The sequence below is a fragment of the Argiope bruennichi genome, chromosome 4, assembly GCF_947563725.1.
Source record: "Argiope bruennichi chromosome 4, qqArgBrue1.1, whole genome shotgun sequence".
Classification (NCBI taxonomy): Eukaryota; Metazoa; Arthropoda; class Arachnida; order Araneae; family Araneidae; genus Argiope; species Argiope bruennichi.
Window position 1 is genome coordinate 9,053,548 of NC_079154.1, and position 26,078 is coordinate 9,079,625.

Consider the following 26,078-nt stretch of genomic DNA (forward strand, 5'->3'; position numbering starts at 1 on the left):
TTCTAGACAGTAATAAAAGGACGTCTTTTATATATTTTATATATTTAATGAATAGTTTGCTTTATAATGTTTGAACTTCAGAAGTGACGAGAACTTTTTATCACTTCTAAAAAGAATTTTTTTGTTAAAAAAAAAGACCAAATATTGCATTATTATACATATATATTCTCTTTGGCTTATTGTAGTTTTTAAAGAACTAACAATTTCTACTTTTGTCATATTTTAATTCTTAATTCATTCGTAGTTAATAAAAAGAATGCATTTGCAAATAATTAGAATTTTTTGGGGAGGAACTCAGGCTTTGTCTTCAATGTATTCGTGCAATTAAAGGCAATAATGTAATAGAGTGTTCGCCAAAATTAATTTTAATTCGTATTGCGATATTGTATTACTCAAGTCTTGTTAAAATTTTCTGACATATATTAAATAATCAATTTTTATTCATCAAAGATTAATCTAAAAGTTGAAAAAATATTTTCATTTTTTTTCATATAAGACTTGTGCATGAATAATTAACTACCTTAAATTTATTCATCAAAGATTAAACTAAAAGTTGAAAAATTATTTTCATTTTTTCATATAAGAGTTGTGCGTGAATAATTAACTACCTTAATTGTCAACAAATCAACAAATTCGTCGTCCTAAATCTAAATGACAATCTGTGGAATTATATCGATCTTTGTCAGAAATCCTATTAATTCAAAAATTCAGTAAGCTAAATATATAAAACTCTTCTTGCAATTTTTGAAAATTAAAACCCTCATCAAATTTAAGTTATTGAAAAAGAAAAAAATACATATTTTTTTCTACGAATTAGAATTTCTTAACTGTCCTTCGTTATAGCAAACCATTCAGCTATATTTGCATAAATAAATTTAAAACAAGTGCAATAGCATCATATGGAGTGAAATCATCACAATTTTTGATAACTGGATTTGTTTTACTACTGTAATCTCTCTTATTTAATAAAATTATGTAAATTGTTAAAAATTCTCGTAGACAAACTATGCAATTAAATACTAGATTGATCGCAAAAATTTAAATTCGAGATTTCAATAAATATCCACGTTTTAGATCTTTCTCAGACGAAAAAACAAACATTTCTGAAATAATATTTATCGGTCATTTAACATGATACTCATAAAGGTATAGAACTACAGAGAAGAATTTTTGTATGTAGACTTTTCATCTAATTTACTGACTTTTTTGTTCAATTTTGGGCAAATTAGACGAGGAGTCTAACTGCCTGTCCATAAGTCCATGCTTATTTGAACATGATGATTTTGGGGACGAAATTAAGCATATTGATTTATTACTAATATTGTTAATTCAAGCCACTCCATCAAATAATTAAATATTTTCTTATTCGAGTATTTTCGAGTATTTTAATGTGTTAATTCGAAAATGTATTGACGTTCATCGTATGAAATTTCATATGTAACTTTACCTGAGATATTATTAGTCATTAAATTTCGAATCTCTTCGATAAAAAAAAATGCTCAGAATTCAACCTTAATTTTTTTTTCATTACCATGCAGAGTCTATCTGATTTGATTTAGTGGATTTTTTTAACGCAAAAACTACTCTTGTTCATGTTGCGCCTACGCATATTGCATTCATGCACCATGCAATAAATTTTAATCAACTTTTAAATAAAATTGTGTCAAATTCCATGGCTTGTCTACTTTTATGATATAAGGTAAATAGTAACTATAAAGACAATAAAAAAATTTTTTTTATTAGATTAAATGGTAAAAGTCAATCAATTTTAAGAAAATGAAAAGATATGAATTATTAATTTGTGAGTAATTTCCTTTAAATAATGCTGAAATATTGAAAGCAACGGATGCATTGTGAATTAAAATGAGCGCAATCTATTAAAATGTGCTGGACTGATATTTTACATTGGCATACTGTGTATTGATGGGCGGATTCTCCTAACAACAAATGCCTATGAGTGAGTCGAGTGTCGCCTATTCTTAATTGAGTACGAATTCTGTCATACAAATTGGGACAAGATAAGATGCTTAATAATTGAATAAAGCTTGTTTGTATCCTTAAGACTCCGTTCTCCTTGCCATTTGAGTGGCGATGTGTTTTAATGTATTTTTTTATAGTTGATAAAGACATGACAATTTAAAATAATAGTGGCAAATTTTGCCAAATCTTTAGTCAGTCCATTGCCTCCTACTAAGAAAGGAATATACCATATTTTGTTGATATACAAAAAAATCGAGGGGAAGTAGCTAGTTTGCTCATCCATATACTGGGTGATTATAAAAAAAATATCCCGATATATGACACCACAATTGTCATACCGTTCCCAGAAACGGAATAAAATTTTGGTTCTTTTGAAGTATGTGCTCGAGACCATATAAATTTCAAAATTTCAAATTCAACACCAATTTTTTTTCACTGGAATGTGTTCTCCATAGCAAAAAAAAAAGAAGAAAAAAAGTAGAATTGGAAGGTGCTGTGGTACAAAAATCATCAATGCTAGACATATGAAGAAAAATTGAAAAAACAACTGTGGTATGCCCATCAGAAACGTTCAAGAGATTCCTCTCTGCATGGTACAAACTTTGATTCTAGGCACCATATGCTACATGCGAAGTGTCATCGTGGTTGAAGTAGATGAAGTGAAAATTGTTTGAACACAATAAAATGCTTTGCTTTCCATTATCTTGCTGCCCTTATTAGTTGTTTTCTCTTTCTTCTTTGTCGGTCCAGCGCTGATGATTTCCGTACTATAGGCTCCGCTATAACGCTGTTTATTGCATTTTGCTATGAAGAACACATTTTAAAAATTAAGTTGGTGTTACTATTAAAAATTTTTTAAATTTTGTCACTATAGCTGTAACTGTTAGATGTTAAATGTTGTTTTTCATATGTTCTTGAACGCATACCTCAAAATACCTTGAACCAAAATTTTATTCTATTTCTGTGAACGGTTTGATAGTTAAGGTCTCATATATCGGGATAGTTTTTTATAGTCACCTTGCACGTACTAATTATTGTTATTCGGGCCAGTGTAAATATTTATTTCACGTCTTCATTTGCATGTTACTTTGAATTTAATTAAAAAATTTTTTTAAAAAAATGGAAAAACCAGAAATTTTTAATTGAAAAAGGCATTTTTTTCATATTAAGCTAACATTTATTTTCCTCAAAAAGTAGTGTTCGAAGTGACTGCCAGAAAATATTGCAGTGATGAAAAAAGAAAGAGACGAATCTTCACCTCGAAAAAGTTATTTTGCTTTCTTTTCAATGAATATGTCTGGGGGCAGTTGATTAAGTGGTATAACACCTGTGCAGATGGCACCTACTTTGGGACAAATACTTGCAAAAGAAATTTTTCAACTTTCAACGACGATATCCCTTCAGGAAGAGTATCACAATGGCCCAAAGTGAAATAAAAATAGAATTTTCTAAAAATTTACTGTCGTAGATAGCTTTCTTCTCTAAATTCATTTCTTCCAGTTTAATAAAGATGAAGTGTGTAATACTGGAACTGTGCTTCATCATGAATAATACAACGTGGAATCCTGTTATCTCTACTACATAAATCTCGCATGTCTAAATTTTCACCGAGATAAACGTATAGACCTTATTCACTATTAAGTCTCCTCAGGAAGGAGAATAGTCCCAATTTAGAGTATAAATTTTCTTATGATTTATTAGAATTAATGCAATCTAACAGGTACCATCTTTTATCACTCTGTTAGCTGATATTCTGGTTAATAATTGTAAATTTTGTACTTGTCTACAGTGAATTATAATTTGAAACACATTTTTAATGATCTCAAATATTTGCCTGGAACTGCTATCATTCTATTCGCTTTTAAATGTTCGAAATGAATGATCAGCAGTATTCCTCATAAAAGAATATTTATAGAAATCTGCCTAGAATATTTGAAATGATTGAGGATTTTGCTTCTCATTTATCTCATACTATGAACAATCTGGCAGATTGAAATGTATTTAACTTCTGTTGAAGATGGAAAGTGATTATTTGTGAATTATGTAAATGGTTTGGCTAGATAAATTTGATAAAAACATTCTTTGAAATATACATGCACGAGTGTGCCAAATTTTTCAAAATTATTTTTTGATTATTACGAAAAGTCAAAAATTAATTTTCTTAAAATCGTTATCCGCTGAATCAAAAATGATGGGAAAATATTAGAACAAAATCAGAGGCAATGGTTTCCTCAGGATTTTCTCATGTACTCTACTAGAAGTATAATCCGCTCTTCCTTCCCCCCATAAATTTTGGGATGTAGAAAGACATTGTAAACACCATAAGTACTCAATTTTTTATTATCAAAACAGCGCAGATGAGAGGTATATGGTTAAGGAAACCAATGATTGCATACTATTGGTGAGCAGCGATTATTAAAGAGCCTATTAGCGAGGGATTTTTGCCGAAATTTAGCGGACGATGAATGGCTACCATACGGTTAATGCACAAGTAAATCTAATATGTATCTTTGACTTCAGCATATATGTATATTTCAGCCAATTCAGACCAAAATTTGGCATATCCATAAATTTCAATATCTGAAATTTTTTATTTATTTAAGTCCTTTTGTTTTTGAGGTATTGCATTTAAATGCATGCGAAAGTACAGACCAACAAATAGTTTATCCTTTGAAAGATTTAGTTCAAAATTTGAGTCAGCTCTACGCTTTCAGTGCTAACTCCGTGACCAAACTTTCATTTACCTGAGTTATTATGTATTTCAAACATCGCTTGTTCATGCTTAGATAGTTCGGTGAGAGTTGATTAATCCGTTGACAAGTTGGGTATGAAGTTTCATACAGATCTACATTTTAGATGCTAAAAATTGTGTTCCAAATTTCATCCAGCTTGCATTTTTTTTCATACTTATCATGTTCTCTTGTACGCAAACAGCCAGTTATACAGACTTCCTCAAATTGAATTTCATTCAAAAATCTGAAAAAAATCTATATATATTTTGTCTTAAGTACAAATACCAAGTTACAGCCGACTAACTGAAAGTGGGTTTGGATTTATCGTGTTCACAAACATAATTCTAAAAATGGGATTTTCGAACTGGGGGGGGGGGTCTGAAAAGGGAAGATTTATCAAAATCTCAAAATCAAAGCTTTTGACGATTAAAGTACTTCTTCTTTGCGTACTTCATATATGAAAAAGTAAAAAAAAAAAAAAAAAAAAAATTGAAATAATTAAAGGATTGTAATTAAATTCTAAAAATGGCGCATTATTATAGAGAACATATTAGTATGCAAAATATCAAATTATCATGTACATAAACAAGAAAGTGAAAAGATACATTAAAAATTCCAAGCTTACAAACATAAAATAAGTCAAGGTAAGTCATAAAATAAGTCAAGTTAGGTATGTAAAAACTAAGTTCATAATTTGCTTACACATAGTAACAAGTTAATTTCTTAATTTTCAGACTAAATTTTATAATCATATTTCAAAATTATGCGATTCAGTATTACGTAAGCGGGATTTTCTGATTTACAAGCGTCGAATTACTTCTTGTGTTTATCCTGACTATCGGAATTTGATAATTCGATAATATTCCGTTATAGATTTTCTTTAAATCGGGAGAATGCTAAAATTGTAACTAATGCAGGAATATAATATAAAACATAACATATATAATATATTATAATTTCTTTGCAAAATGGAAAGATTTATTATTATAAAAGTAATTTCTTTCAGAATTTACTGACATACATTTATCACAGAGTATGTAAGTAATAAATGCAAATATACAGAATAGTTATAATTAAAGTGACCCTACTCTGATCTACGTAGAACCCGTTGTTGGTCTACTTCATTGAAACTTGGTTTATGCTCTATATGCGCCATGAGGAAAAAACATTGCAAACAAAGTAAATGTTTAAATTTTGATTACTAGATGACGCTCTTCATGAAATGCAGAGAGGTCGTAATGCATATTAGTAACGTTGGAAAATTCCAGTAGTCAATGCCTTAAATTACTTCTTCACTATGCCCGTAGAGAAGAAATTTCGAGGTTTAATGCCCAAGTTGTTAATTTAGCTGTACTGCGAGAATATCGTCACTTGAAAGGTTACGTAAAGGGGCAGTGTCAAAAATGGATTTAAAAATGTATTACTGAATTTGAAGAAATTGGTGGGTTGGGTGTGTTTCTAGAAAGAGGACAGAGATAGATTTTGAGTTTAGATGTCACTATTGTTACTGTTGAAAAAGCATTTCAATATTCTTAGACAAGTGATCGAGCGTTGTTGTTTGATTTGTCACCTCCATGATCTACGGCACGAAAAATTCTGCGATCCATTTTAAAATGTTTCATTTAATGCAAAAGGTGCATCCTTCAAGACCCGATACAGCATAGATTTTTATTTACCGATTTCTGGCCAAAAAAGCCGTCGATTGTGCATGACCTACAGCATTTCATGGTCAGACGAGAAGCATTTTACTCGGGACGGTGCGGCGAATACTTTGCCGTACTGTCACGTATGTGATATTGAGAATGCAAAACCGTTATGGCTGAACAGCTTATGCATTCTGATCATTTTATATAGTATACTTTTACAAATAATTTCGTTTTTGACCGTATTGTTTTGATTAAAACTGTTAAAAGGCAGTCTTTGTGTACTGATTATCCTACTGTATGCTTTGAGAACACACCTTAAGGGCTAAAAGGTGTATGGTCCCGAGTGTTAGTTAGTCTGAATTTTGATGGAATCTAGCCATTCATGCCTTACGAGAATGCGCGTGTTTAGGGATAACTCTATTCAAAAGGATGCTGTTGTATAAGTGAAGGAACTGCTTCTTCCCCGCTTTGGATATGATCAGTTAATTTCGATATATTTTCCAATTCTCTGGCCTCCTCATTGTCCAGGCTTATAGAGTGAAGATTCCTAAAGGATCATAAAAATCAAAGGGACTCCACTGGAAATCAAAATAACACGCCAAGTACAAATTCCTCAAAAAACACTTCGTGTTTGCTGTTGAGTAAGCTTTAACCGCGTTAAACACATGATTGACAAAAATGAAATGCACACTGAATACAAATTAAATTAAGTCTTATGTTTTAAATTTGAATTTTTTGTTCTCTACTTATGCCTGACTAGGACCACCTTATAGGGAAGAAAATAAATGGGTTTATCAAAATAATGTCTCCAAAAAAATGTGAGTAATTGTAACATGAAATTTGCTCAATTGATTTTGAGATCCGTTTCTGTGAGCCATTTTCAGTATTCAAAAGTAAGACATTTAAATAACAAAAATTCAGTCGAATTATTGGACGTTTTTCGCTATTAATCATTGCTCGAAAAATTATTCATGTATCATGTTATAGAGCAAGTAGCTATCTTAATGATAATATTAATTTAACTGTACAGTTTTTCATAGACTTTAATAAATTTTTAAATTAAATATTGAGCACAATTTGTAATAAAATAGCTGAATTCGAATAAATTTTAATTTCTGATAAAATTCTTTATCGCATATTTTTCTTCACTCGCTTGTTTAACTGTCGAGACTATGACAGACATTCAGTTTACTGAGGAAGCTAAGGCAGGGCAGGGGTAGCACTTTTTTGGTTAAATTTTAAAATGCACCTACAACAACCTAATAACATTAAACCAAATATTGTGTAGTAATTAAATTAATGTCCAAAGAATTTTAATTTATTCTAATCAATTTGTAAAATCATTCACGATTACAGAGTCCCGTTTTCTCATGAAAAAATGGGAGAAATGAATGTGATATTTTTCTAATCAGATGCAGAAATACCAAAAACCAGATAATGTTATTTAAAGTTATGTCAATATAAACCATGAAACGAAAGAATTTTTTTTGCCAGTGCAATGGTGATGGAGACAGAAAAATAGAATTCTTGGGGTGGTTAGACTCGTACCAGATATTGCAGCATGTTCTGCATAATACAGAGGCTAAAAAAAAAAAAAAAAAAAAAAAAAAAAAAAAAAAACGGGGTTTAGCTGTTGGCCAAAGAATCACATGATGCGGAAGAGAATGGCAGAAAATAAGCAAAAGTATTGCATAAAAAAACCTAACATTAAAGTTTTGTAAATACTTGAAAATGTTTTACCCCGGACAACGACGGGTATATCAGCTAAACATATATGGAGCATTATATAAAAGGGGGAAAATTTAAGAGAGCTTGAGGTGAAAACATTAAGCATACGTCAATGAACACAAGCGCTTACTTTTTTTTTTTTTTTTGTCTTCAACTATTATTCAACTATTCATTAAGCCGGGACCTTTCATTTGACTTCTGAATTTAAAAATCTGAAGTTTCTGAAATTAAACTACGAAATGAAGTATTGGCAGCCATTAAATGAATCAGTGCTTAGTTTTATCATACTGTGCTTTATATTTGGCGTGGTGAAGCATTATTAAATAAACCTTTTAAATACTGGAAAATTCAATAAAAAAAGCCAGAATGAAAATCGCGGTGTAAAATGCCCCACAGGAGATAGAGTTATCTAGACTGGGATGGAGTTAAAAGTACAGAAATTCTCTAAACTTTATTTCAACCTAATGCCTTCGAGAAACTAAACCATGGCGAGGTTCGGCTGTTGGCGATCTGCCTGGTTCAATTACTGGATTACGAAGCTTTATGCAATTAAGAGGAGGCTTTGCTTTCATCCCGAATCAAAGGAGGGACGAAATCGGAATGGTGGCTCGGCTCCAAACTACTTAAAAATAGTCAATATATTTACTACCATTGTTGACCATTTTCGTTAACTAAATCGAATACTTTGTCTGGATAATGGTCTGAAGTAGTAATATGGGTTGTTCGAGCGGCCTTGTACCCTTGATGGTAATTTAATGCACAATTACAAAAGAACAAAATAAAATCGAATAATTTTGATATGTGATTATTCTGCTTTTAAAATTATATTAACTATTATCTCACCTCTATGGATTAACGGTAATTGCCATCCCTGGTTATGCTGACAGATCAGAAGAGGAATAGTTAAATTCTCACATTGAGAAAAACTGAGTAACTCTGATACATTAATTCAGGATTATTGTAAATTCATGATAATAATTTTAATATCATATTCTTTCATTTATAAATCTAATTACATACTTAAATACTCATAATCACATGCAAATGTATAAGCAAAGGGATAAGCAGATAATCTCTTTTTATAATTAGTTCAAGATTTATGGAGTATTCCAATTTTGACAATGAAACTATATGCAAAATTTTATCAATCAAATGAGTGGTGACTAAGTTTTTATTTTCGGATACAGACAGTTTGAGTTCCTTTAATGAGTTTCAATCAAAATTTAATTCAAGCCACCAATTCTGGTACAAAATTCATCTGCCAAATTTAATTCTTCTCTTCGTTTTGAAATGATTTTATTGGCAGATCCACATAATGTCATTCCATGAGCCTGCGACTATAACTATGTCAGCTAAGTAATTGAAAATCAGACATAATTTTAATACTATTTTTTTTTGTTATCGAATATATCTAAATCTTGGAGATATACCAAAATCTGAAAGATAAAAGTTTTGGGGATTACGCAACTGCAGGTGTCGGATGAATATAACACTGTAAAAATAAATACAAAATAAGAAACGAAGATAAGAAATAAATATTATAGAAACAATGTGTGATAATCTCTTTCAGGCTACCGTTTATTTCCAGCACTATATCACTTCCTATGCAATTACGTCAAATGAATTTGCATCCTATTTGCATAATTGAGCGACTTTGATTTGTGGTTAATTGTTCTAAAATTCTGATTTTAGGAGAAAAGCATCTTTTTTTTGCATCATATTCTTTTTTGATTATTTCCTTAAATTTTGGGATCCTCGATATCAAACTCAAACTTTATTCAAATCGAAGAATTATTGGTATATTTGCTCCAATGGAGGCCTGTCTATCAGGGCTGCAGAGCTGTACAATACTCTGAAATTATTTTCAAATTTGCATTTCACTTAGTATCAAATTTGTTTACCTGCCCATTTTGATACAAGGGGTGTTCAAATGTAAATGTACGAAACGACACTGTGGGTATAAATGAAGATTCTTTTCTAAGTATACACCAAAGGCCTGAGCACAATCATACCATTCATTAACGAGCCGAAGGATTCCTTGTTCCCGGAATTCCTGTGGCCGTGAACGAGACCCATCCTTCACAGCGTCCTTGAGTTCGCCGTCCGAGTTGAAGCGCTTCCCTTTCAGATGTTTTTTCAGAGGACCAAACACATGGAAACCGCAGGGCGACATATCCGGGCTATAGGGCGGATGGTCGAGCTGCTCCCACTTGAAGTTGGCCAGTTCCGCGTGTGTGATTGTGACCCTCGAGACGTGTGAACGCGCTTCTCATGGAGCCGAGCCGCACTCATCGTGAGTAGCCCCGGTCTTTTGTTCTTGATGGACCGATGGGATGTTCGAGATGGACGGAGTGTCTCACATTACACATCGGAGTTAATGGTTCTTCTGGACAGGAGAAATTCAACAAGTCGAGGACCTTGGACGTCGAAAAAGACGGTGAGCATGCTGATACCACGGCTTTGAACATTTTAGGGGAAGGTGAGACGTATGCTTTCATTGAATGCTGTCCCGCTTTGTCTCTGGCACCAGCTCTCATCATCTGTGACGAACCGCTCCAGGAAAGCGGGGTCTTCTTGATACCGAAACAGATGTCCCATACAACTGCTTCGGAATCCACGGCGCGTACATCTTAACGCAACCTGTTTTGAACAATTGTCCACACTGTTCCAACGCTGACATCCACCTTCACCGCCAGCATTCGCAATGTGACACGCCCATCACTTCTCGCTAGGTCGTCCACCTTGTCGATGAGATCGGCAGTGATGACTGTGTTTGCCTGACCTGACCTGACCTCGAATCATCAAATAAACTCTCATCGCCTGCACAAAAACGGGCCCTTTATTTTCTTACTGACTTGTCTGACACACAATCTTTCCCGTATACGGTGACCATCCGGCGATGAATAGCGGTGTAACACCTTCCGCTGTCAGAAACCGGATAATGCCGCGCTGCTCCTCAATCGTCGAATTTTCAATGTGAAAGCCATCCTGTCTTCAACTGCACTGCCATGTTAATTGGATGACTTTCTTTATAAGAACCACTACTCTCTACTGCGCATGCGGGCACTCGCGCATGCGGGCACCCGCGCATGCTCCGATCTACGCCGGAGACTCCAATCGCATCCCTAGATGTCTTGCTACATTCTCCCATAGCGGCATAGGCAAATATGTTAACGGTTGCGTTGTTACGGCATTTCGTGACTTTTCATTTGAACACCCCTTGTAGTTCGATTGTCAATAAAAAGAGAAAACAAATAATTACATAAAAATAAGACAAGAAATGTATTCAGAGATAAGAAAAGTTTAGGATTGTTTTGCAAAGAGCCAATGAAGGCACCTAAATTCAAACAGTTTGGTTTGTCTGAAGAGAAAAGCAGCCCTTTTTTACTTTGAGTTTAGAAGCATTAGAGCTGCAGAAAAGTCAGACTTGATTTGGGAATCAGCCAATTGATCATTTTTTTCCACTCTCACAACTACTTTCATCCTCTATTGCTTTTTAAATTTTTTTCTATTGACATTTTATAAATTTGGTTTCGATTCTTATTGCCCCTAAAGAAACATTTGTATTTCATTGTAAATAATTTTCTTTTGTTAAAAAGACTTCTTAGAAAAAAACTTTTACTACTTTTCTAAAATATCATTTATTATTATTATATATAGTCATTTTTATCAGATATAATTTATTAATTATTAAATGTAAAATCCATGAATGTTATAGTGCATTTATTGCACGTCTTATTTGATTTTCATTTTTGGACGAACATTATGGAACTGCCTGATCAAGATGAAATCTCGAAAAAGTGAGTAAAGTTCTGACACTTTATCTGAATAATAATAATTTAAACATTCATATAGTTTTCTTTAGATATAGCCACAAGAAATTTATACAATATATTGCTTATTAAATAGGTATGAAATACAATAAATTGATATGTGTCTTTGAAATTTACAATTTTAGGTTGCTTAAATTAAAAACTCTTTTAATTGTATGGCAATCTTTTGATAAATATTTTTTACAGTATGTTCATTTCTTAATTTAAGTTGCTTTTCTTTCTAAAATCTGGCGAAATTGATTGATTTCTAGCAAAGCAATGATGATGAATAAAATAATCATACATGCTTTATGCAGAATCAACACAAAAATTTGTATGATTCAACATCTCCTTGCTACTCAAGCTGCAGGAATAAATAATGTGGCTCTTCTGATGCTCTGCTGAATACCTAGGAATGATTCAAGGATGTAGGAAAAAAATGCTTCCTCGTGACATTCTGTGAATCACTCTTAGGAAAATAAAACAGAGTTAATTAAAGTGTTTGTCGGTGCAGCACATAAACAGAAGCCAGAAAAATTCCTCTTTTGACAGAATTTAGATAAACACTGATAATGAATTCAGAAAACGCTGCATTTTTTATGAGGGGAAAATGCCGCTAATTTTAGACTTGCTTGCTAAATATACCAGAAAAAAAGGATTTAAAATTCCTCGTGGTTTTTTTGGAAATCATTTGATATATTATTCTCTTTTCAGTTTTTTTTTGTTTTTGTTCATATATACGTATAATAAAGAAGACTGTGTAAGCCGATTTTCTGTAGGACAGATCATATAACCTAGAACTTGCGAACTTGGTATATATGTACTTCAGAGAATGGAATTGTACTTATTGGAGTTATATTTTATAAAGTTTTAAATATAATTTTAATAAATTAAAAATTCAACCAAATCTTGAAATTTTTCCCCATAACATCAAAAACTATTACACCATAAAATGCAATTTTACATAATCTTAAAATTCAAGCAAATGTTATTTTAATTATACTATTTTTGCCATATAATAATCTCTCTATCTTCAAACAATTTATAAAAAAACATTTTAAGTGAATTTTTTAGTAATACATTCATATATTTTTCAATTTTAAAATGAAACTCAACTCGTTTTCATTTTCAGAATTCTTTTCTTTTATCTTGGCATCATATATTGATCATTAACATTTAAAAAAGAAGATTCTACTTATTTTTGCACTTTGAGCATATTTCAGTATATATACAACGAGCTTTAAAAAAAAATTGAAATTTTATTGCGCTTACAATTGAGGTTTAACTTTAAATCAAGCATTATTGAGCTTTTTTTTAATGCGGTCAACAATGCTGCTCTTTTCTCTGTTGTTATCGGGTGGTCCCAATGGGAGGGGGAGGGCACCTCCTAATTGAAGATGAAAAGCTTCCGGCATGTTAGTTGGTTCTCGCTACCCTTGTGGGTACATGAAAAAGAGGATTTCTAGCTCCACCCATAGTTGACGGCACATGCTTCCTTAGGGAAAGGCTGTACCGTGGCCGGTGATGTCCCTTCGGATTCAACCACAGTTCCCACCAGTGTTGCTGATGTGGCGGTCTGGTCATTCAAGCTTATCCATGTGCCTTCTGGTGGGTCGGAGTAGTCGGCTTGTGATGTTATCGGGTGCTTAAAGACGATACAAAAACTTAGGGAAATGCATAACATAACAAATCGAGCTTCGTATGGCCTCTAAAATTTAATGAATTATGTCTGAAATTTAATGAATTATGAATTATGTAACATTTTAAATTTAAACATATTTTGCTGAGGAACACATTAATATCAAATTAAACAAAATATTTTACTGAAATTTTTATCAGCCATTATCTTAAAGAGGCTAATATTAAATATGCCAAAATTGTTGTTAAACCATCATGGCCCTTTGGAAATCAGTTGGCATATTCCACCTTCAACTTTCACGTATACATACAAAACATGGTACTTTTGTATATTCATTGGTTTTGCAGTAAAAAATAAATAACAAATTATGACCTTATGCAACTGGAGTAAAACTTCAAATCAGTTTAATGTTTTTACATAAAGACACACAAAATAAATTAAATTTCATCTGCCTAGTGTGTCAAATTTTTTAGATATCATATTTAGCCACTCTCGGCTAAACAGATGTCGATAAGTCCAGTAACAAAAATAAGTGCCACATTTTATACAGCTTGATCATTGAATTTTCGCTGCTATTGTATTCGCATTTATGTTGTCAAATAAATAAGTAGAGAGAGTTTTAAAGATTTTTTTTGTGAGTGTAATAGATGAATTATTTTTGTTTCTCCTAAAATTCAAATAATTCTTTTGAAAAAGACTTTTATCATTTGAGACTGAACATAAATATTCTACCGTACGTCATACATATATTTAATACAGAATTAAATCACCGTACAATCCAATAGATTCTAAGAACATTTTCAGGTAATGAATAAAAGTTAACTTATAATAAGCAATCTGTCGATAAATAAATATCATATAACGACGTTGGCATACAATTTGGGCGAATTGTAGCCTGTAGAGTAAAAGGATTATTTTCGATTTGACTGGTTAAAAACTCTTCTAGGAAAACTTATTTTCTTCCTTAAAATTTATTTCAAATATATTCAATTATTAAATTATTCTAAAACACACTTTTCCCTTCCATTTCTCTTATATGAAGTATAGAGAGAGAAAGTATCGTAATCATCAAACAAAAAGCAAAAGAATGTGATTCATCCAGTCTGGAAAAATATATTACCTATGAGTCACACTTGCTTAACTTAGCGATTAACAATCTTATTTATGAGGCACAATTTTTTCAAAAGTTTGAGAAGATCCAGTTCTTTTGAATTCAATTGTATTTGTTTTTTTCGGTGTTATCAAAATAAATTAATATTTATGGGGATGAAGAATGATTCTATGAGTAATAAATTAAAAATATGAATTTTATAGATTGAAAATTGAACAGCTGAAAGGATTCCAATTTTATTTAGTACCTATCATAATATCAGAGTTCATTTATCAATCGAGAAATAGGTAATCAAGCCCTTATTTGTATCGATTTATGAAAAATTAAATATATTCCTCCCCTTCATGTGAAAAATCTTTTCAAATCTTCGTTTCTAATTCATAATTTCTTAAATGATAAATGATTCTGTCCTTTTCACTCAGTCTTATGAAGCATCGATCGCTTGTTTCCAGTCATTATAATAACATCCAATAATACGACTTGCGTGAATCGAAATTATGAATTCTTCAGGCAAAACTTTGCTTTGGAAAATTAATAACGCTTGACATTTGTCATGAGAAATTTTGCATCATTCTTGTATTCCGTAATGTTATTTAATTAATTCATCATAACGAAATGATTTCTCACTTTGGAAAATGTTCCATTCAAAATATTTTGGATCAACTGTTCTGAATGTTCAATGCTTAATAACTAATTCGTTCATTTAAGATGTAATCTCTCATTTCTAATTCCAAAACCTCAAGGATAGTTTAGAAATTTTAATATGCCTGTTATTCACATGAAGAGATTATATTAAAATTCGTTTGCAGGTGTATAAAATTCAAATCAAATGCCTTCCGAATATTGACAGGAAAGGTGGACAAAGCCTACCCTCCTCCTGTGGAACATCTATATATTTAATAGAACAATGAAATCCTATTTTGTAAAATTTTTATTTCATATAAAAGAGTATGACTCTTTGATATGTTGGCAAAAGTTGCCTGTTCTCCATTTGTCTAGGAGGAAAAAACTGTTCCGCTGCCACAACCACTGTGCCGATTTCCAATTTTTTTTTCTTCTTATGACTGACTTTGAGACACATTATCAGACGTTATCTGTCCTCATCGAAAAAGGAAATAAAAATTTCAAGAATGCCTCAAAATAAAACTTCGGCATATGTTTCAGGTTTAACAGCTGCACCGATTTCGCCACTCTTCTTCCTCAATTTGGCAACATTTCTAAGCATTCAGGATGTTATTAAAATATATAAAATATTATTTTCTTCTTTTGTGACGAGATGCAGTTCATAAGCATTTATTGACACGGCTAGATTAATCCTTTTAATAAGAGTGTCCAATAACTGGTCTCTGGAGCAGGCTTGCTATTTATCAATAGAGAAACGGGTTTCCAGCTCAGTTAATTTAATTATTTATAGCTTATGTTATACGTTAATTATACTTTCTTAGTGTTTGAAATGTACTGAAATTTGAAATCCTTTTATTCGATCACGATATCACATGAGAGTGTAGAGTTTAAAAAAAATGTGCACAAACACTAATCAAAGTTCAATTTTTTTCAATACATTACAATAAGTGGGAGAAAATGTCAAACAGTTCTATATCAACATAGCAGAAAAAGTAAAAAAATATTTATAGAATGTTTAAGCATATTTGAAATGATAGAATATGCTTTCAAATGACCTAAACTTTTTAATAAAAAAATTTCCTTCAAGATAATTTTTTCCTTTTTTAGAAATAAACTTTTGTTTTAATTGAACGAGAAGCACATAGGATATTTCATATAATTATGAATTCCATTAATTCTTACAATAAATGTTAATGCATTTAAATAAATCAATTACAGTATTTTTTTTCCAAAAACAATTATCTAATGCAAAAGTTTTGAAGATTTGAAAAAACATTTCAGTTACTAATAGAAAAAAGTTAAAAAAAATTTTCGCGTTGATAATTTTAGTCAGAAAAATTCTTAGGATAAAATTAAATTATTTATAATTTAAATAATTTATTTAAAATTCAAATAAGTTTTGATCAAATAAAGCAACTTTAGAAAACACCCCGTACTGTTGAACTAAAAACCAGAATGTTTTTTTTATGTTGAAATTTTCTTATTTTTTTTTAGTTCATTTTTAGTTCATTATTTTGAAGTAACCGCTATTGGTGCCCCATTATCTAAATAGCATTCCTTTAGTAATGCCAACCAACTTTGAATAATTATATCTTAACTAGTATCTTGCGCAAATGAAAATTCGATTTCAAATTTTACAATAAATGAAGATCACTCCTACTTGCTACGCACACAAAATAACTAAATTAATTGACGAGATCAATCCAGTTATCGAGGCTGGAGGTTATGTCAAGGTTTTAATTTATATTTCTGCAAAATGGAAGTTAGTAGAGAGCAGACGATTATTGATAATGTATCTCGAAATTATGAGCTTTCATATGGAATGAAAATTTTCAAAATCGGTTTAGTAGTTCTTTCTAAGGAACTCTATCGCATTTTTTCGCTTTAGGGAAAATACAATGAAATAACGTTTTTGAAATTTGATTTGAATTGATACAGTGGTATAGGGCAAACAAGTATATCTAGAAATTAATTTTCAGACGAAACAAAAATTGTTAAAATTATACTAGTTGTTGGAGCTAAGATGCAGGAGCATTGGCTTTTCTTATTATTTTAAACATATAGTTAAAAAGAAATTTTGTATTATTCTTTTTAATTTTTTTCAAAATCTTTAATTATTGTCATTATTAACAAAAAATCAAAATTTAGATAAATCAATCGATTAATTAGTAATTAAATTCTAAACTATTGAAGTAAGGTAATTTCATCAATAACACAACAGTCACAAAATGTTAACATTATATCATATCTGAATAGATTATAAATTACAAATTTCTATTTTTATAATCACAAAATGAGTAAAGTAAAGTGAAATGTTTAAAACTCATTCAATAAAACACTGGAGATCTATATTCACTATTCTCTCTTTTATAATAAAAATTCTTTACCAAACCATGGCTTTAAAAAATGACAAATATTTTTTCTTTCATTTGATCATTAAATTTAATAAAAAAAAAACTTTTCGTATTCATCGTGTTTATATTCAATTTCTCAAACCGTAATTGAAAATGAACTTGTACTGAATCACTCATTTTCTGGCAATGGGCATCGATAGAATTTTCATTCTCTCCTTAGAATAGATCCTTAGCAAGTTAGGGAACACGTTCGTTGGAACGACTATTAATCGATAATTTTAGAAATTGAGAAGAAGAGATTTCCCCACATTATTTCCCCAAGAGTAAAATCCAATTTTATTTTTTATTTAAGCAGCAGAACCCAAACTCAGAAATCTGCTTCTTTAGTATGCTTGTCCGAATTCTTTGCATTTCCCGACAGTCTTCGATTGCTTTCCAATCCTATTCTTATCCTTCGTAGAAGAAACGGTAGCCTTGATTTTGGTGTAATTTCCTGTGTGGAATGTCTTATTGCGTCATTCTCGGAGGAAAAAAAACACTGTGTGATTTTATTTCTTTTGCGAAAGAATTCCAATTCAATTAAGTCAATATTCAGGAAGATTCCGGTGCTGTAGCGCTGTGAAAAAACATATTTTGATAAAGAATCGCAGTCCTTTATTATTAAACTCTGTTGCGAAATCACCTATAGATATAAGTAATACATTATGCTATCTGTTTATATGTATTCTTTTCACAGATTTTTGTTATAAGTTGATTTGTTTCCCATTTTTACAGATGGATTTTTGTAATTGGGCTTTTTATTCCTATACAGGCGCCTGAGTTCTGAAATTTTGTACAATTGTGATTTTGGATGACAATATACATTTATTAAAGTTTTCTACCTTACTTATCAGTAACGGTTAATTTTAAATGGATTTTGATTGTAACAAATAATAATGGATTTAAATGGATTTTGGTTGTAACAAATAACTGCATAAGCTAATGAATTCGCCAAAAAAATAATAAATAAATATAAAATAAAAATGAATATAATATTAAAAAAATAATAAATATAAAATAATAATAAAATAAATTAAGCAATAAAATTTTAAAAATAACAAAAAAAAAACGAATTATTTTTAAGAAAATACATTCCTTAATTCCTTATAAAATAAAAAAAAAAATGCATAAAAAAACCGTATATGAAAACCAAAAAAATTTTTTTATGTGAAATGGAAAGAAAATCCAAAGAAAATAAGTGAGTGCTACAAGAATGATTCATGACAAATGACTCATTAAAAATACTAATATGTAATGAAAGTGGTGAAAATTCCAATTTATTTAAACTATTTATTTTAGTTTAACATGTACGTTTTTTTTATTTTATTTGCGCCAGCAGATTTTTAATAAATTATTATTTCTTTAGTATTCTCATAAATCATCTCTAGTGAAAATAAGCCATTTTTTGATGATGGTACATATGCTGTGATACTGGTATTTTTTTCTCTGCTTGTAGTATAGTATGTTTTTACCGAAAGATTTTTGATATAAAATCCTTGATATTTAACTAAACAAATATCTGATTTCCGATTATTTATTTGAAGTGCGCTGACTAACTTAATCTTATAAATAAATAATTTTAATTTTTACTGATCGATATTTTTTTTTAATTTTGTGCAATTCTTTGGTTTATGGTATCATATTTTTAAAAACTAATTGGTGTACAATTTAAAGCTAAAAGTCTAACTGTTCCAAGTACTAAGACACATAAAAAAATCAAGTACTCGTGTTGAAAGTACGCTGTAGAATTCTCTCTAAACCACATTAAAAGAGAGCTATATTTTACCAGCATTGCCAAATATGTGCTAGCGCCACTAAAACCTATCATCCATTGAGGACTAAATAGTTTAATATATTCACCGTATAAGTAGAGGAACAAGCATTACAAACAACATTAAGTATTAAATTGCATTTGAAAGGTTTTAGTTCATCCTCAATCATAGAATATATTCTCTGTATGTGTTACTCAGTCTGCAGAGAATAAAATTACTCTTAAACAATTGCATCGATTACAAATGGCAATCTTCTTTTTCAAAAATTATAAAAAATATAGAATCTTGAAAATATAGATAAAGTTTTGTTTGGTTCATAAAAATTTCCAATTGTCACTTCTCTTGGTCTCACAAGCAACCTCTGTAAGGCAGTTAATTTCATCCCAAATACTGTGAATATTGCCCTCAGCCTATAATATGCCATGCACATCCGCATGTCTATTCTGTATGATGCTATTTATCTTTTGAAATTATTTATTGTATCTTCCTTTCATGGGCAACTGTTGTGAACACGGTGAATTCAAAAAAATGGATAGACGTTTACTTCCTTAGATTTAAATTTCGTTAAATATTGTTATAGAAAGAAATTCGACACGTTGGATTATGTAAAGCGACGCTACATTCCACAGGAAAATATGATACACGGGTAGCAAAAATACAGCTGAGGCACCTACAAAGAACCGCTCTTGCAACATAAGAATAAGGCAAAATAACGATAATACTGATATTGAGTATTACGATGAAGAGGTCAAAGATAAAATTCCCTTCACTGGCTCACTCCGACCCCTCATGTTTATATCACGTTTACGGCAGAACATGGAAATTTCTAGATCCTCTTGGATTTCCAGATTGGCATTTTCCAGATCTTTCATCTCTCGCCGAATTCGAGGGTCGAGGGTTTGATATCCAGTAAGAATCGCCGCAAATGTCTCTTTTCGGAAATACTATTAGCATTACAGGAAAGTAGTACTTCAAAATCGTTATAATATGGTGAGTAATTAAATGAAAAAATTTTGACTACTGTGGAAGTTGATAATAAAACGTTATCCAATGTTACATTGACTAAAATAAGAGTAATTCTTTATTAATTAACGGTTTCAGACTATAGAAGTCATATGAAGTTAATTGGTCAGCTTTCACCAAGCCAAAATGTTTTCAAATAATTCTCCATATCATTTAATGAAACTTTATAATCGGAAACCACACCGGTCAAATTAAAGATAATGCAGGCAGACAAGTGGACTAACGCACACATACCAATATATATGGGAAGCGCAAAAGACTACTCCACCCGTCCGGAGGTATTCGGATAAATTTGAATAATTGGAGGACTGTGTAGGCGTTGGATGTGTCCTAAGGGCCATTACCGGCCACGTAACAACCTCTCCCGTTAGAGGCACGTACCGTCATCTGTAGGGAGTAGCCAACCACACAACATTTCTGTATTCAACAAGGCTGCGAGAACCAATCGGAAGCTCCTCATTTTCATTTCTGAGACACTCCCTGTGGGGGTGACCCCTTGGAAAGAAAACCGGGTAAATATTACGCGAGCAAGTTTGTTTGGTCTTCCTTCTTTATCATATATACGATTTCTTTTCCTGTCTTTAGTTACATTAATGTTATTGCCATTTGTAATATTACAAATGCTTTGAAAACCACTCTATTATCTTAAAATCTCTAAAATGACTTAATACCATCTTTTTAATATTATGACAGCATTTGGAAGATTTCCAAAACATCTCCGATATTGATTTTATATCATTGCGTTATTAAATTTTATGTGTATCAAATGTTTCGGGTAAAAATCCCATTTTGAGATTCTGATATTTTCTTCAATACATTTTTTCCCCGAAACGCCTGGATCCAATTTGCGTGAGCTGTTTATCTGTTTTCACTTGTGCTGGAATCTATTTTAATATGGTCTTTGTCTTTCCGCATTATTACATTTTTTTTCCTTGAGTGTTTCCTTTCGTCAGTGGAATATTATTACTTTGAATGTCATTGTTTTGCTTTATTTGCATTTTATTTACCTAGTGAGGGAAAATAACAGCCCCCTGCTTCGATTACTTTTATTTCAATAAAATAAGGTCATTGTTTTTCTACCTTTTGTACTGTTCACCTATATGTAGGTTTCAGAAAAAAGGACTTTATTCTGTTTATTTCTTCACCGGAATGAATTGACTTAAAGATTCGTAATTATTTTTGAATTTTAAACGTAGAACCGAATGTCAGTCAGTAAAATTTAATTATGAGTAACTACCAATACACGCATAAAGCTACCTGTAACACAATTCGATATAATAAAGTAAATGCATGCCAATGAAATTCTATGTATTTTCTTTTCAGTGATCGTGAAATCGCGTACGAAAAGGCAGACGATAAAATTCGAAACAAATAGTTGAAGGTGGAGATAAAAAAATTTTTAGAAAAAAAGAGAAGCAATAAAATTATAAAATTTACTATGAGTAACACTTTTTGAATTTGAATTGTGCAACTATAATTTACAGATGGAAAAATACTTCCAGTCATATCTCTATAGAAACCATGTCTGTCTCTATCATACACCACAAGATAGCAAATGCATGCTACACATTATGGCATAATAATAAAAGGAATAAGAAAAGTTTTCCACTATTATTATCGACTGAACCTGCAAACAATCTTAGAATTCATCAAAGACCAGATAAATTCAAAGAAATAGTACTAGATGGCGTCACTCGTATGGAATTGCAATCAAAATTTTAATCAAGAAAACTTAAAAAAAAAAGGATAAATTTTGAAACTATTAAAACAGTGTATCGGCATTAAAGATGCAAAACTTCAGAATTCTAGAAAGCCAAGAATGAATGGAAAATTAATTCCATTTTTAGAAAACATGAAAGAAGTCAAGCTAAATAAAAGTAACTATAATAGAAATGATCCAGTCTTTGCTTTATTTACGACTGGCTTCTTGTACTAAAGCAGAATTGTTTCATGACATGATATTTGTATCGTGATTGGAGAATCAATCATTATGAATGTTGATAAACTGATAAATAATATCATGTTTAAAACTCGAGAGTTGAAGAGAAAGTTGCTACATGTAGATAAGGTATATGGTAATTTAACGGACTAATTCACTAATATTGTAAGTTAACCGATGAAGGGCGTAATATTTTTTTTAACAAATGGTAAGGGTCTTTCTAATGAGATGTCACATGTATAGGTAAAATGGGAGTTGAAATTACAGCATGGAAATCACTTTTTTATCCATGATTTCTAAACAATTGCAACTATCGAAAATTTTCAAAACGAAAGTTATTCATTAGAAAGGAGTTGATACTTCATCTTATAAAAATCACCATTTCGACGAAAAGGAAATTATGCGAATATAAAAGCTGCATGCCCCTTCTCTCCAATTCTTTGTATTCCTTATAACCTGGATGTCCCATCTATGACCATTGACTGAGATTTTCATTTCCTTACTTTACTTTAGTAATTGTTTTCACAAGATAACACGGGTTATGCTTTGTTATAAGAGTTGCAATTAAGAGAAAGAACTCAAATTAAAATCGCAAGGTTCAAAAAAGAATGAAAGAAAAAAAATTTCTCTAAATCTTGTCATATAAGCTATTGTAAGCCACCATGTAAATCAATCAAGCTGTATTTCTATAATATAAATATCTCGCATCATGAAATGTATAAAATTAAAAACAAAGAAATTAAATGAAACATTACCTTTTACCATTCATTTCTTTTAGCCCTTCCTCACACTCCTCAATAATATCCAATGACTAGATCCTCTGACCCATTAATTTTTGAAGCCGATACTCAACATTTAATCTATTTCTGCATCTGTTCACAAAGAAATTCTACAAACGATTGAAAAAAGCAGAACAAAAAGATCGGAATAAAATGATGGTTTCAGCCACATATGCTTAAATGTTCATGAAAAAGCCGAACGTGACGGTGGTTTAGATGAAAATGGAATACTTATGAGACGAAGCCCAAAGCATATGTTGATACTGAAGTAAGTCTACCGACAAAGTCCATAAAAAATATCAGAAAGACAAAGTTGTTCGGTAAGAGCATGTACCAGCATAAAATACCTCTTTTCGTATTGCTTGGTAGACAAAATAAAGCACGCAAGTACATTTTTTTACATTTGAAAAAATTTATGATCTTTAAATGCACTATTCAATAAGAAAATAATCTTTTATCGTAAAATTTCAAGAAAAGAATTTTTGGCTGTGTTTGAAAGGAAAAGCATATATAAAGCGTACCTTAGAAAAGTTATATTTCATGTTACATTTTCTTTGTTACAAGTAAAAGTGCTGGATATCTGGTAGTAGAGAAATGTCTAGTTGATGATAAATTTTAGGGCAACAAGTTCAAAATAAGAATATAGAATGAAACATCATGCATTATAAGAACTATTACCTGTGAGTTTCTAAAATGCAAAAATTGGATCATGAGAAACAGAGTGATTAAATAAACATTTTCGAAATAATTCATATGAAACAACCTGGGAAATAAAAAGAAAACGTTGAAATAAACATGGGGATTAAAATAAGATATAAAAATGATTAGTAAATGATAAAATAAATTATAAAAAATACCACTGTCAATATTTTGATTGACAGTGGCGTTAGATTTTCTGTTTAATTATCAAGCGTAATATTCATAATGAGGCATGCATTGTCTGCGAAGGGAATCCTGGTAAAGTGCATATAAAGTTAATTACAAAATATATGGCGTTAAAATGAGTAGGCTGCTGACTTGTGCAATTAAAATCCTTCTGAGACTGCATGAAAACAGAGGGAAAATTAAATTTCGTGAATGTATATCATTTTGGTGGAGTTTATTCAGCCTTCAAAATCACCATCTGTGGCACATCGGGTAGATAATTATTAAATTCATGTTTATCGCAAATCAGCCAGCCTTCTCTAAATTTAATGAAGATTCAAATTATTAATATGAAGATTGTATCATAATAGTGTTTAAAAGACGTTCTTTTCAATGATCTACAAAAATTTCAATTTTTTTTCTACTTTTTAATTTCTTATTTCTTATTTCTTATTATAAACGCTATAGAATCTTGAAATCAATTTTTTTAACTCGAATATATTGCCGAAAGGTATTAATCCTATGAAACCGAAATTTAGTGAATCAATTAACCAATATGTTAAAAAAACTATTGAAATAATATGTTTTCACCAGAAACAAGCAAATGCACAAAATTAGAAAATTAACATAAGAAAAAAAAAGTGGCTATAAAATTCCATCTTCACAAATATGAAATGAATCAAAGACATAAGAATGTGTCATAATAATAAGTTCCATTTTGGATTTTTATGTTCTTAGAAATGAAATTCCCTTAGGTTATTCAATTCAAGTCTAAATGATAGTGTTTGTTCTCTACGAAGTATATGTGAATATATACTGTCTAAATATTGGATACTGTGTGAAATTAAAGTATTTTGAAAGAAAGAAATTTTATAAAATTTAGTTGTAATGATTATCGAAAAAATTTGTTTCCAAAGTATGCATAAAGTTATAAAATCTGTTTGTGCTTCCGAAAACAGTCTTATAGTTCAGTGTAATATTTCAATCGTATATTGATTGCTTAATACGTTAAAAATAATAATTAATGAGAAATATCCACTAGATAATAATTTATATAAAAACAGAATAAAAGTTTCTAATTTCTGATCAATGTATTCAAATATGAATATCAAACAAAAAGCCTATGTTGATATCATTAAAAAGGTTATAATTGAAAAACTCTATCATCATATTTTTAGGCAAGAAAGATAAGAAATCATTAATATTCTGCAATAATAAATTATAAAAACAGAATAACTAGCATGGATTACATAATTCATAATTAGAACAAACCACTACATATTTTTAAAATTATGCAGTTTAATTTTTTTTTTTTTAGAAATAAAATTGTAAAAACGGCCAAACCTAATTTGATTAAAAAAGTTTTTATAGAAGTATGAAAAAATAATTTACAAAAAAATAATCTTGCAGCATTTTTAACTCACTTGAAGTTGCAAATACACCATACGAAAAGATGTTTTTAATAACAATCTAATATTATCAATTCCAGCCTGTTTCAGTTTAACAATACACTAGTAAAGGAATTTTCTATACAAACCATTTTTTTCCATTGAAGAGATGAATATGTCAGAAACATTCATTCGTAGCTTCCCGAGACATTTTAGTATGCATTTGAACAATTCTTTAAAGTCAAGAACCTTATTTTCCTACTCAGAGCACGGTGGAAATGTCTTTGTCGCAACAATGGGTGTTATTTTGAGCTCTCCGTGCCATGGTGGGACGCAGGTGTTGCAAACTGACGAATGAGCGCGTAATCGATATTTTGACATAACATGTTATCCCACTTCTCACTGTCGATTTAGTTGTGAAAACAAACTTGTGAAAACTCTTTTTTTTTTCCCTTTTATTTCATTTCTTTTCTTTCTCTCTCTCTCTCTCTCTTTTTGCATGTTTTTATCATTGTTTTTTTTTTCAATTTTGGTGCTTTTCTCGCAAGTTTATGGTTTATTGGTTTATGAATACATATTAGGTATTCTTTAAAATGTTTCAGACAAATAAAATTTGAGAATCTATGCTTTTTTCCCTGATTTGATAAT

The 26,078-nt window shown here is 30.6% G+C and overlaps 1 long non-coding RNA gene across 1 annotated transcript in view; it reads right to left on the minus strand.

Annotated features, from left to right (window-relative positions):
• The window catches only part of LOC129966851 (uncharacterized), a 50,962-nt gene extending 25,255 nt beyond the window's left edge, over positions 1–25,707 (minus strand). The window contains exon 1 of the long non-coding RNA XR_008784302.1: positions 25,580–25,707. This is a non-coding gene — a long non-coding RNA (uncharacterized LOC129966851). The remainder of the gene's footprint in view (positions 1–25,579) is intronic.
• Between the last annotated feature and the right edge of the window lie 371 nt (positions 25,708–26,078).